The 10,000-nt window shown below is 41.2% G+C and overlaps 1 non-coding gene across 1 annotated transcript; it reads right to left on the reverse strand.

The window, feature by feature from the left end:
* Positions 1-7,451: 7,451 nt before the first annotated feature.
* Positions 7,452-7,570, reverse strand: LOC123688346. Its single transcript, XR_006749874.1, has one exon. It is a non-coding gene; the product is annotated as a 5S ribosomal RNA (ribosomal RNA).
* Positions 7,571-10,000: the final 2,430 nt, after the last annotated feature.

Here is a 10,000-nt window from a genome sequence, read left to right on the forward strand (position 1 = left end):
AGAAAATTTTTTTCGAAAAAAAAAAAAAAATTCGAGAACACCTCGGTCATGGCAAGTTATTTCCCACAATCCATTCCCCAATCAACGTACATCCCAGAAAAAATCATCTCTCTAACTATCCTAGTTCAAAAGTTGTATCGGAACATTTTCACGTCGAAAATATATCTCTAAGTCCAGACCGATGCACCACGTAATCTCGGGCAGACCGATGCACAACGTAAATGACGATCGGGACCGGGGCGATCGGTCGTATCTGACACCGCCGGCTCGGTTCTAACATCGTCAATGAGTCGGGGTTGTAAAAAAGGACGTGAACATTTTTCCTTATAAAAATCAAACCCGACCATGGATTTTGATTCTGATTGTTGATTATCGCTACTAGAACATATAAGGAGGCAACCAAATCAAATTTGAGAAAATTCCACGATCAGAAAATTTTTTTCGAAAAAAAAAAAAAATCGTAATCACCTCGGTCATGGCGAGTTATTTTACGTATTTCATTCCACAATCAACGTACAACATAGAAGAAATCATCTCTCTAACTATCCTGGTTCAAAAGTTGTATCGGAACATTTCACGTCGTAATATCTCGCCAAGTCCAGACCTCGGCGATAGGTAGTATCTGACACCGTCCGCTCGGGACTGACATCGACTTGGACTCGGGCTGATGATGGGGAGGCGTTTAAGGACGTGAACATTTTTCCTTATAAAAATTAAAGTCGACAATGAATATTGATTCTGATTACTGATTTACGCTTTAAAAACACATTAGAAGGCAACCAAATCGAATTTGAGGAAATTCCACGATCAGAAAATTTTTTTCGAAAAAAAAAAAAATCCGAAAAATATTTTTCGATTCCGATTACTGATTTACTCTTTTAGAACACATTAGGAGGCAACCAAATCAAATTTGAGAAAATTCCACAATCAGAAAATTTTTTTCGAAAAAAAAAAAAATTCGAGGACACCTCGGTCATGGCAAGTTATTTCCCACAATCCATTCCCCGATCCACGTACATCCCAGAAAAAATCATCTCTCTAACTATCCTGGTTCAAAAGTTGTATCGGAACATTTTCACGTCGAAAATATATCTCTAAGTCCAAACCGATGCACCACGTAAACTAGGGCAGACCGATGCACCACGTAATATCGGGCAGACCAATGCAGAACGTAAACTCGATCATACCGATGCTTCACGTAATCTCGATCTTACCGATGCACCACGTAAACAAGGGCAGACCGATGCAGAACGTAAAGTAGATCTTACCGATGCACCACGTAATCTCGATCTTACCGATGCACCACGTAATCTCCATCTTACCGATGCACCATGTGAACTGGATCTTACCGATGCAGAACGTGAATTGGATCTTACCGATGCAGAACGTGAATTGGATCTTACCGATGCACCACGTAAACTCGATCATACCGATGCACCACGTAATCTCGGGCAGACCGATGCACAACGTAAATGACGATCGGGACCGGGGCGATCGGTCGTATCTGACACCGCCGGCTCGGTTCTAACATCGTCAATGAGTCGGGGTTGTAAAAAAGGACGTGAACATTTTTCCTTATAAAAATCAAACCCGACCATGGATTTTGATTCTGATTGTTGATTATCGCTACTAGAACATATAAGGAGGCAACCAAATCAAATTTGAGAAAATTCCACGATCAGAAAATTTTTTTCGAAAAAAAAAAAAAATCGTAATCACCTCGGTCATGGCGAGTTATTTTCCGTATTTCATTCCACAATCAACGTACAACATAGAAGAAATCATCTCTCTAACTATCCTGGTTCAAAAGTTGTATCGGAACATTTCACGTCGTAATATCTCGCCAAGTCCAGACCTCGGCGATAGGTAGTATCTGACACCGTCCGCTCGGGACTGACATCGACTTGGACTCGGGCTGATGATGGGGAGGCGTTTAAGGACGTGAACATTTTTCCTTATAAAAATTAAAGTCGACAATGAATATTGATTCTGATTACTGATTTACGCTTTAAAAACACATTAGAAGGCAACCAAATCGAATTTGAGGAAATTCCACGATCAGAAAATTTTTTTCGAAAAAAAAAAAAATCCGAAAAATATTTTTCGATTCCGATTACTGATTTACTCTTTTAGAACACATTAGGAGGCAACCAAATCAAATTTGAGAAAATTCCACAATCAGAAAATTTTTTTCGAAAAAAAAAAAAATTCGAGGACACCTCGGTCATGGCAAGTTATTTCCCACAATCCATTCCCCGATCCACGTACATCCCAGAAAAAATCATCTCTCTAACTATCCTGGTTCAAAAGTTGTATCGGAACATTTTCACGTCGAAAATATATCTCTAAGTCCAAACCGATGCACCACGTAAACTAGGGCAGACCGATGCACCACGTAATATCGGGCAGACCGATGCAGAACGTAAACTCGATCATACCGATGCTTCACGTAATCTCGATCTTACCGATGCACCACGTAAACAAGGGCAGACCGATGCAGAACGTAAAGTAGATCTTACCGATGCACCACGTAATCTCGATCTTACCGATGCACCACGTAATCTCCATCTTACCGATGCACCACGTGAACTGGATCTTACCGATGCAGAACGTGAATTGGATCTTACCGATGCAGAACGTGAATTGGATCTTACCGATGCACCACGTAAACTCGATCATACCGATGCACCACGTAATCTCGGGCAGACCGATGCACAACGTAAATGACGATCGGGACCGGGGCGATCGGTCGTATCTGACACCGCCGGCTCGGTTCTAACATCGTCAATGAGTCGGGGTTGTAAAAAAGGACGTGAACATTTTTCCTTATAAAAATCAAACCCGACCATGGATTTTGATTCTGATTGTTGATTATCGCTATTAGAACACATTAGGAGGCAACCAAATCAAATTTGAGAAAATTCCACAATCAGAAAATTTTTTTCGAAAAAAAAAAAAAAATTCGAGAACACCTCGGTCATGGCAAGTTATTTCCCACAATCCATTCCCCAATCAACGTACATCCCAGAAAAAATCATCTCTCTAACTATCCTAGTTCAAAAGTTGTATCGGAACATTTTCACGTCGAAAATATATCTCTAAGTCCAGACCGATGCACCACGTAATCTCGGGCAGACCGATGCACAACGTAAATGACGATCGGGACCGGGGCGATCGGTCGTATCTGACACCGCCGGCTCGGTTCTAACATCGTCAATGAGTCGGGGTTGTAAAAAAGGACGTGAACATTTTTCCTTATAAAAATCAAACCCGACCATGGATTTTGATTCTGATTGTTGATTATCGCTACTAGAACATATAAGGAGGCAACCAAATCAAATTTGAGAAAATTCCACGATCAGAAAATTTTTTTCGAAAAAAAAAAAAAATCGTAATCACCTCGGTCATGGCGAGTTATTTTACGTATTTCATTCCACAATCAACGTACAACATAGAAGAAATCATCTCTCTAACTATCCTGGTTCAAAAGTTGTATCGGAACATTTCACGTCGTAATATCTCGCCAAGTCCAGACCTCGGCGATAGGTAGTATCTGACACCGTCCGCTCGGGACTGACATCGACTTGGACTCGGGCTGATGATGGGGAGGCGTTTAAGGACGTGAACATTTTTCCTTATAAAAATTAAAGTCGACAATGAATATTGATTCTGATTACTGATTTACGCTTTAAAAACACATTAGAAGGCAACCAAATCGAATTTGAGGAAATTCCACGATCAGAAAATTTTTTTCGAAAAAAAAAAAAATCCGAAAAATATTTTTCGATTCCGATTACTGATTTACTCTTTTAGAACACATTAGGAGGCAACCAAATCAAATTTGAGAAAATTCCACAATCAGAAAATTTTTTTCGAAAAAAAAAAAAATTCGAGGACACCTCGGTCATGGCAAGTTATTTCCCACAATCCATTCCCCGATCCACGTACATCCCAGAAAAAATCATCTCTCTAACTATCCTGGTTCAAAAGTTGTATCGGAACATTTTCACGTCGAAAATATATCTCTAAGTCCAAACCGATGCACCACGTAAACTAGGGCAGACCGATGCACCACGTAATATCGGGCAGACCGATGCAGAACGTAAACTCGATCATACCGATGCTTCACGTAATCTCGATCTTACCGATGCACCACGTAAACAAGGGCAGACCGATGCAGAACGTAAAGTAGATCTTACCGATGCACCACGTAATCTCGATCTTACCGATGCACCACGTAATCTCCATCTTACCGATGCACCACGTGAACTGGATCTTACCGATGCAGAACGTGAATTGGATCTTACCGATGCAGAACGTGAATTGGATCTTACCGATGCACCACGTAAACTCGATCATACCGATGCACCACGTAATCTCGGGCAGACCGATGCACAACGTAAATGACGATCGGGACCGGGGCGATCGGTCGTATCTGACACCGCCGGCTCGGTTCTAACATCGTCAATGAGTCGGGGTTGTAAAAAAGGACGTGAACATTTTTCCTTATAAAAATCAAACCCGACCATGGATTTTGATTCTGATTGTTGATTATCGCTACTAGAACATATAAGGAGGCAACCAAATCAAATTTGAGAAAATTCCACGATCAGAAAATTTTTTTCGAAAAAAAAAAAAAATCGTAATCACCTCGGTCATGGCGAGTTATTTTACGTATTTCATTCCACAATCAACGTACAACATAGAAGAAATCATCTCTCTAACTATCCTGGTTCAAAAGTTGTATCGGAACATTTCACGTCGTAATATCTCGCCAAGTCCAGACCTCGGCGATAGGTAGTATCTGACACCGTCCGCTCGGGACTGACATCGACTTGGACTCGGGCTGATGATGGGGAGGCGTTTAAGGACGTGAACATTTTTCCTTATAAAAATTAAAGTCGACAATGAATATTGATTCTGATTACTGATTTACGCTTTAAAAACACATTAGAAGGCAACCAAATCGAATTTGAGGAAATTCCACGATCAGAAAATTTTTTTCGAAAAAAAAAAAAATCCGAAAAATATTTTTCGATTCCGATTACTGATTTACTCTTTTAGAACACATTAGGAGGCAACCAAATCAAATTTGAGAAAATTCCACAATCAGAAAATTTTTTTCGAAAAAAAAAAAAATTCGAGGACACCTCGGTCATGGCAAGTTATTTCCCACAATCCATTCCCCGATCCACGTACATCCCAGAAAAAATCATCTCTCTAACTATCCTGGTTCAAAAGTTGTATCGGAACATTTTCACGTCGAAAATATATCTCTAAGTCCAAACCGATGCACCACGTAAACTAGGGCAGACCGATGCACCACGTAATATCGGGCAGACCGATGCAGAACGTAAACTCGATCATACCGATGCTTCACGTAATCTCGATCTTACCGATGCACCACGTAAACAAGGGCAGACCGATGCAGAACGTAAAGTAGATCTTACCGATGCACCACGTAATCTCGATCTTACCGATGCACCACGTAATCTCCATCTTACCGATGCACCACGTGAACTGGATCTTACCGATGCAGAACGTGAATTGGATCTTACCGATGCAGAACGTGAATTGGATCTTACCGATGCACCACGTAAACTCGATCATACCGATGCACCACGTAATCTCGGGCAGACCGATGCACAACGTAAATGACGATCGGGACCGGGGCGATCGGTCGTATCTGACACCGCCGGCTCGGTTCTAACATCGTCAATGAGTCGGGGTTGTAAAAAAGGACGTGAACATTTTTCCTTATAAAAATCAAACCCGACCATGGATTTTGATTCTGATTGTTGATTATCGCTACTAGAACATATAAGGAGGCAACCAAATCAAATTTGAGAAAATTCCACGATCAGAAAATTTTTTTCGAAAAAAAAAAAAAATCGTAATCACCTCGGTCATGGCGAGTTATTTTCCGTATTTCATTCCACAATCAACGTACAACATAGAAGAAATCATCTCTCTAACTATCCTGGTTCAAAAGTTGTATCGGAACATTTCACGTCGTAATATCTCGCCAAGTCCAGACCTCGGCGATAGGTAGTATCTGACACCGTCCGCTCGGGACTGACATCGACTTGGACTCGGGCTGATGATGGGGAGGCGTTTAAGGACGTGAACATTTTTCCTTATAAAAATTAAAGTCGACAATGAATATTGATTCTGATTACTGATTTACGCTTTAAAAACACATTAGAAGGCAACCAAATCGAATTTGAGGAAATTCCACGATCAGAAAATTTTTTTCGAAAAAAAAAAAAAATCCGAAAAATATTTTTCGATTCCGATTACTGATTTACTCTTTTAGAACACATTAGGAGGCAACCAAATCAAATTTGAGAAAATTCCACAATCAGAAAATTTTTTTCGAAAAAAAAAAAAATTCGAGGACACCTCGGTCATGGCAAGTTATTTCCCACAATCCATTCCCCGATCCACGTACATCCCAGAAAAAATCATCTCTCTAACTATCCTGGTTCAAAAGTTGTATCGGAACATTTTCACGTCGAAAATATATCTCTAAGTCCAAACCGATGCACCACGTAAACTAGGGCAGACCGATGCACCACGTAATATCGGGCAGACCGATGCAGAACGTAAACTCGATCATACCGATGCTTCACGTAATCTCGATCTTACCGATGCACCACGTAAACAAGGGCAGACCGATGCAGAACGTAAAGTAGATCTTACCGATGCACCACGTAATCTCGATCTTACCGATGCACCACGTAATCTCCATCTTACCGATGCACCACGTGAACTGGATCTTACCGATGCACCACGTAATCTCAATCTTACCGATGCACCACGTGAACTGGATCTTACCGATGCAGAACGTGAATTGGATCTTACCGATGCACCACGTAAACTCGATCTTACCGATGCACCACGTAATCTCGATCTTACCGATGCACCACGTGAACTGGATCTTACCGATGCAGAACGTGAATTGGATCTTACCGATGCACCACGTAAACTCGATCTTACCGATGCACCACGTAATCTCAATCTTACCGATGCACCACGTGAACTGGATCTTACCGATGCAGAACGTGAATTGGATCTTACCGATGCACCACGTAAACTCGATCTTACCGATGCACCACGTAATCTCAATCTTACCGATGCACCACGTGAACTGGATCTTACCGATGCAGAACGTGAATTGGATCTTACCGATGCACCACGTAAACTCGATCTTACCGATGCACCACGTAATCTCGATCTTACCGATGCACCACGTGAACTGGATCTTACCGATGCAGAACGTGAATTGGATCTTACCGATGCACCACGTAAACTCGATCTTACCGATGCACCACGTAATCTCAATCTTACCGATGCATCACGTAATCTCGATCTTACCGATGCAGAACGTAAACTCGATCATACCGATGCACCACGTTATCTCGGCAGACCGATGCAGAACGTAAAAAAAAAGCTTACAGCACGCGGTGTTCCCAAGCGGTCACCCATCCAAGTACTAACCGCGCCCGACGCTGCTTGGCTTCAGTGTTCTGACGAGAACTGGCAATTTCAGCGTGGTATGGCCGTAAACAACAAATATAGCGATATTTTCTATGATATCTCACTTTTTGGGAGCGGAAAGGACGTGAACGTTTTTCCTTATAAAAAATGAAATAACTTTTGGATATTAATTCTGATTGTTGATTTAAGTTTTAAGAACACATTAGGACATATCTCAATGAAATTTGAGGGATTTCCGAAATCGAAAAATATTTTTCGAAAAAAAAAAAAAAATCCCAGAAGACCTCGGTCATCTCAAGTTTATTTCCATATTCTATTACACAATCAACGTACATCACAAAAGGAACCATCTCTCTAACTATCACAGTTAAATTTTTGTATCGGAACATTTCACGTCGGAATATCTCGCTAAGTCCAGACCGGGGAGATCGGTCGCATTTGACACCGTCCGCTCCGGTCTAACATCGTCTTGGAGTCGGGGTAACGATGGAGAGGCGTTTAAGGACGTGAACATTTTTCCTTATAAAAATTAAAGTCGACAATGAATATTGATTCTGATTACTGATTTACTCTTTTAGTACACATTAGAAGGCAACGCAATCAGATTTGAGGAAATTTCAAGATCAGAAAATTTTTTTCGAAAAAAAAAAAAATTCAAGAACACCTGGGTCATGGCAAGTTATTTCCCACAATCCATTCCACAATCAACGTACAACATAGAAGAAATCATCTCTCTAACTATCCTGGTTCAAAAGTTGTATCGGAACATTTCACGTCGAAATACCTCGCCAAGTCCAGACCGGGGCGATAGGTAGTATCTGACACCGTCCGCTCGGGACTGACATCGACTTGGACTCGGGCTAATGATGGGGAGGCGTTTAAGGACGTGAACATTTTTCCTTATAAAAATTAAAGTCGACAATGAATATTGATTCTGATTACTGATTTACGCTTTAAAAACACATTAGAAGGCAACCAAATCAAATTTGAGGAAATTCCAAAATCAGAAAATTTTTTTTCAAAAAAAAAAAAATCCGAAAAATATTTTTCGATTCTGATTACTGATTTACTCTTTTAGAACACATTAGAAGGCAACGAAATCAAATTTGAGTGAAATCCAAAATCAGAAAATATTTTTCGAAAAAAAAAAAAAATTCGAGAACACCTCGGTCATGGCAAGTTATTTTCCACAATCCATTCCCCAATCAACGTACATCCCAGAAAAAATCATCTCTCTAACTATCCTGGTTCAAAAGTTGTATCGGAACATTTTCACGTCGAAAATATATCTCAGAGTCCAGACCGATGCAGAACGTAAACTCGATCATACCGATGCTTCACGTAATCTCGATCTTACCGATGCACAACGTAAACTAGATCACACCGATGCAGAACGTAAACTCGATCATACCGATGCACCACGTAAACTCAGGCAGACCGATGCAGAACGTGAACTCGATCTTACCGATGCACCACGTAATCTCGATCTTACCGATGCACCACGTAAACTCGGGCAGACCGATGCAGAACGTGAACTCGATCTTACCGATGCACCACGTAAACTAGGGCTGACCGATGCATCACGTAAACGACGATCGAGAGGCGCGAAAGGACGTGAACGTTTTTCATTATAAAAATTGAAATAAATGATAAATAATGATTCTGATTGTTGGTTATCATTTTTAATAAGCATTAGGAGGCAACCAAATGAAATTTGAGGAAATTCCGATAATAGAAAATTTTTTCGAAAAAAAAAAAAAATTCATGAAATCCTCGGTCATCGCAAAATATTTACCATATTCTGTTCGATAATCAACGTATATTTAAGAAGGAATCATATCTGTATCTATCTTGGTTCAAATTTTGTATCGGAACATTTTGACCAAAGTCCGAGCTTCGGCCGAAACAGACACCGCTGACCTGGCCTATCGATCGACCGAGAGTCGGGGATAGAGCGTAAGTGTTGTCTGGAGGGGAACCCTGTGCTCTCCTGACATATATAGGGAAGGTGGTCGCGTTGGGCGATGCAGAACGTTTGGATCGGGAATTATATTTTTGGTTCAGCTATTGGAATATGGTTTATTGTTGGTATATATTGGCGAAATAACGTTCTTACTGACTGGGGATATTCATAAAAATGAGTCCGGAGATTTTCAGATCGAAGTCCGAGTGATCCGACTTGGAAGGCGTGTTGGGTGGGTCGAGATGGCTTAGATAGATCAGACGAGGCGGGCTAAGTGTTGACGTCATGCATCGGTCCATTTTCAGATTGAGTCCGAGTAATCCGACTTTGAAAGAGTGTTGGGTGCGTCGAGACTGTTTAGATAGATCGGACGAGGCGGACTAGGTGTTAACGACATGCATCGGTATATTTTCTGATCGGAGTCCGAAGAAATCGGCCCTAGTAGGCGCAGCGGACGGTCGAGACGGCCTCGGTGGGTCGGATCGATCGGGAAAAGTTTGCTAAATCGTGTCTGGAGGGGAACCTTGGGTTCTCCTG

Source organism: Harmonia axyridis, chromosome X, assembly GCF_914767665.1.
Source record: "Harmonia axyridis chromosome X, icHarAxyr1.1, whole genome shotgun sequence".
Taxonomy (NCBI): Eukaryota; Metazoa; Arthropoda; class Insecta; order Coleoptera; family Coccinellidae; genus Harmonia; species Harmonia axyridis.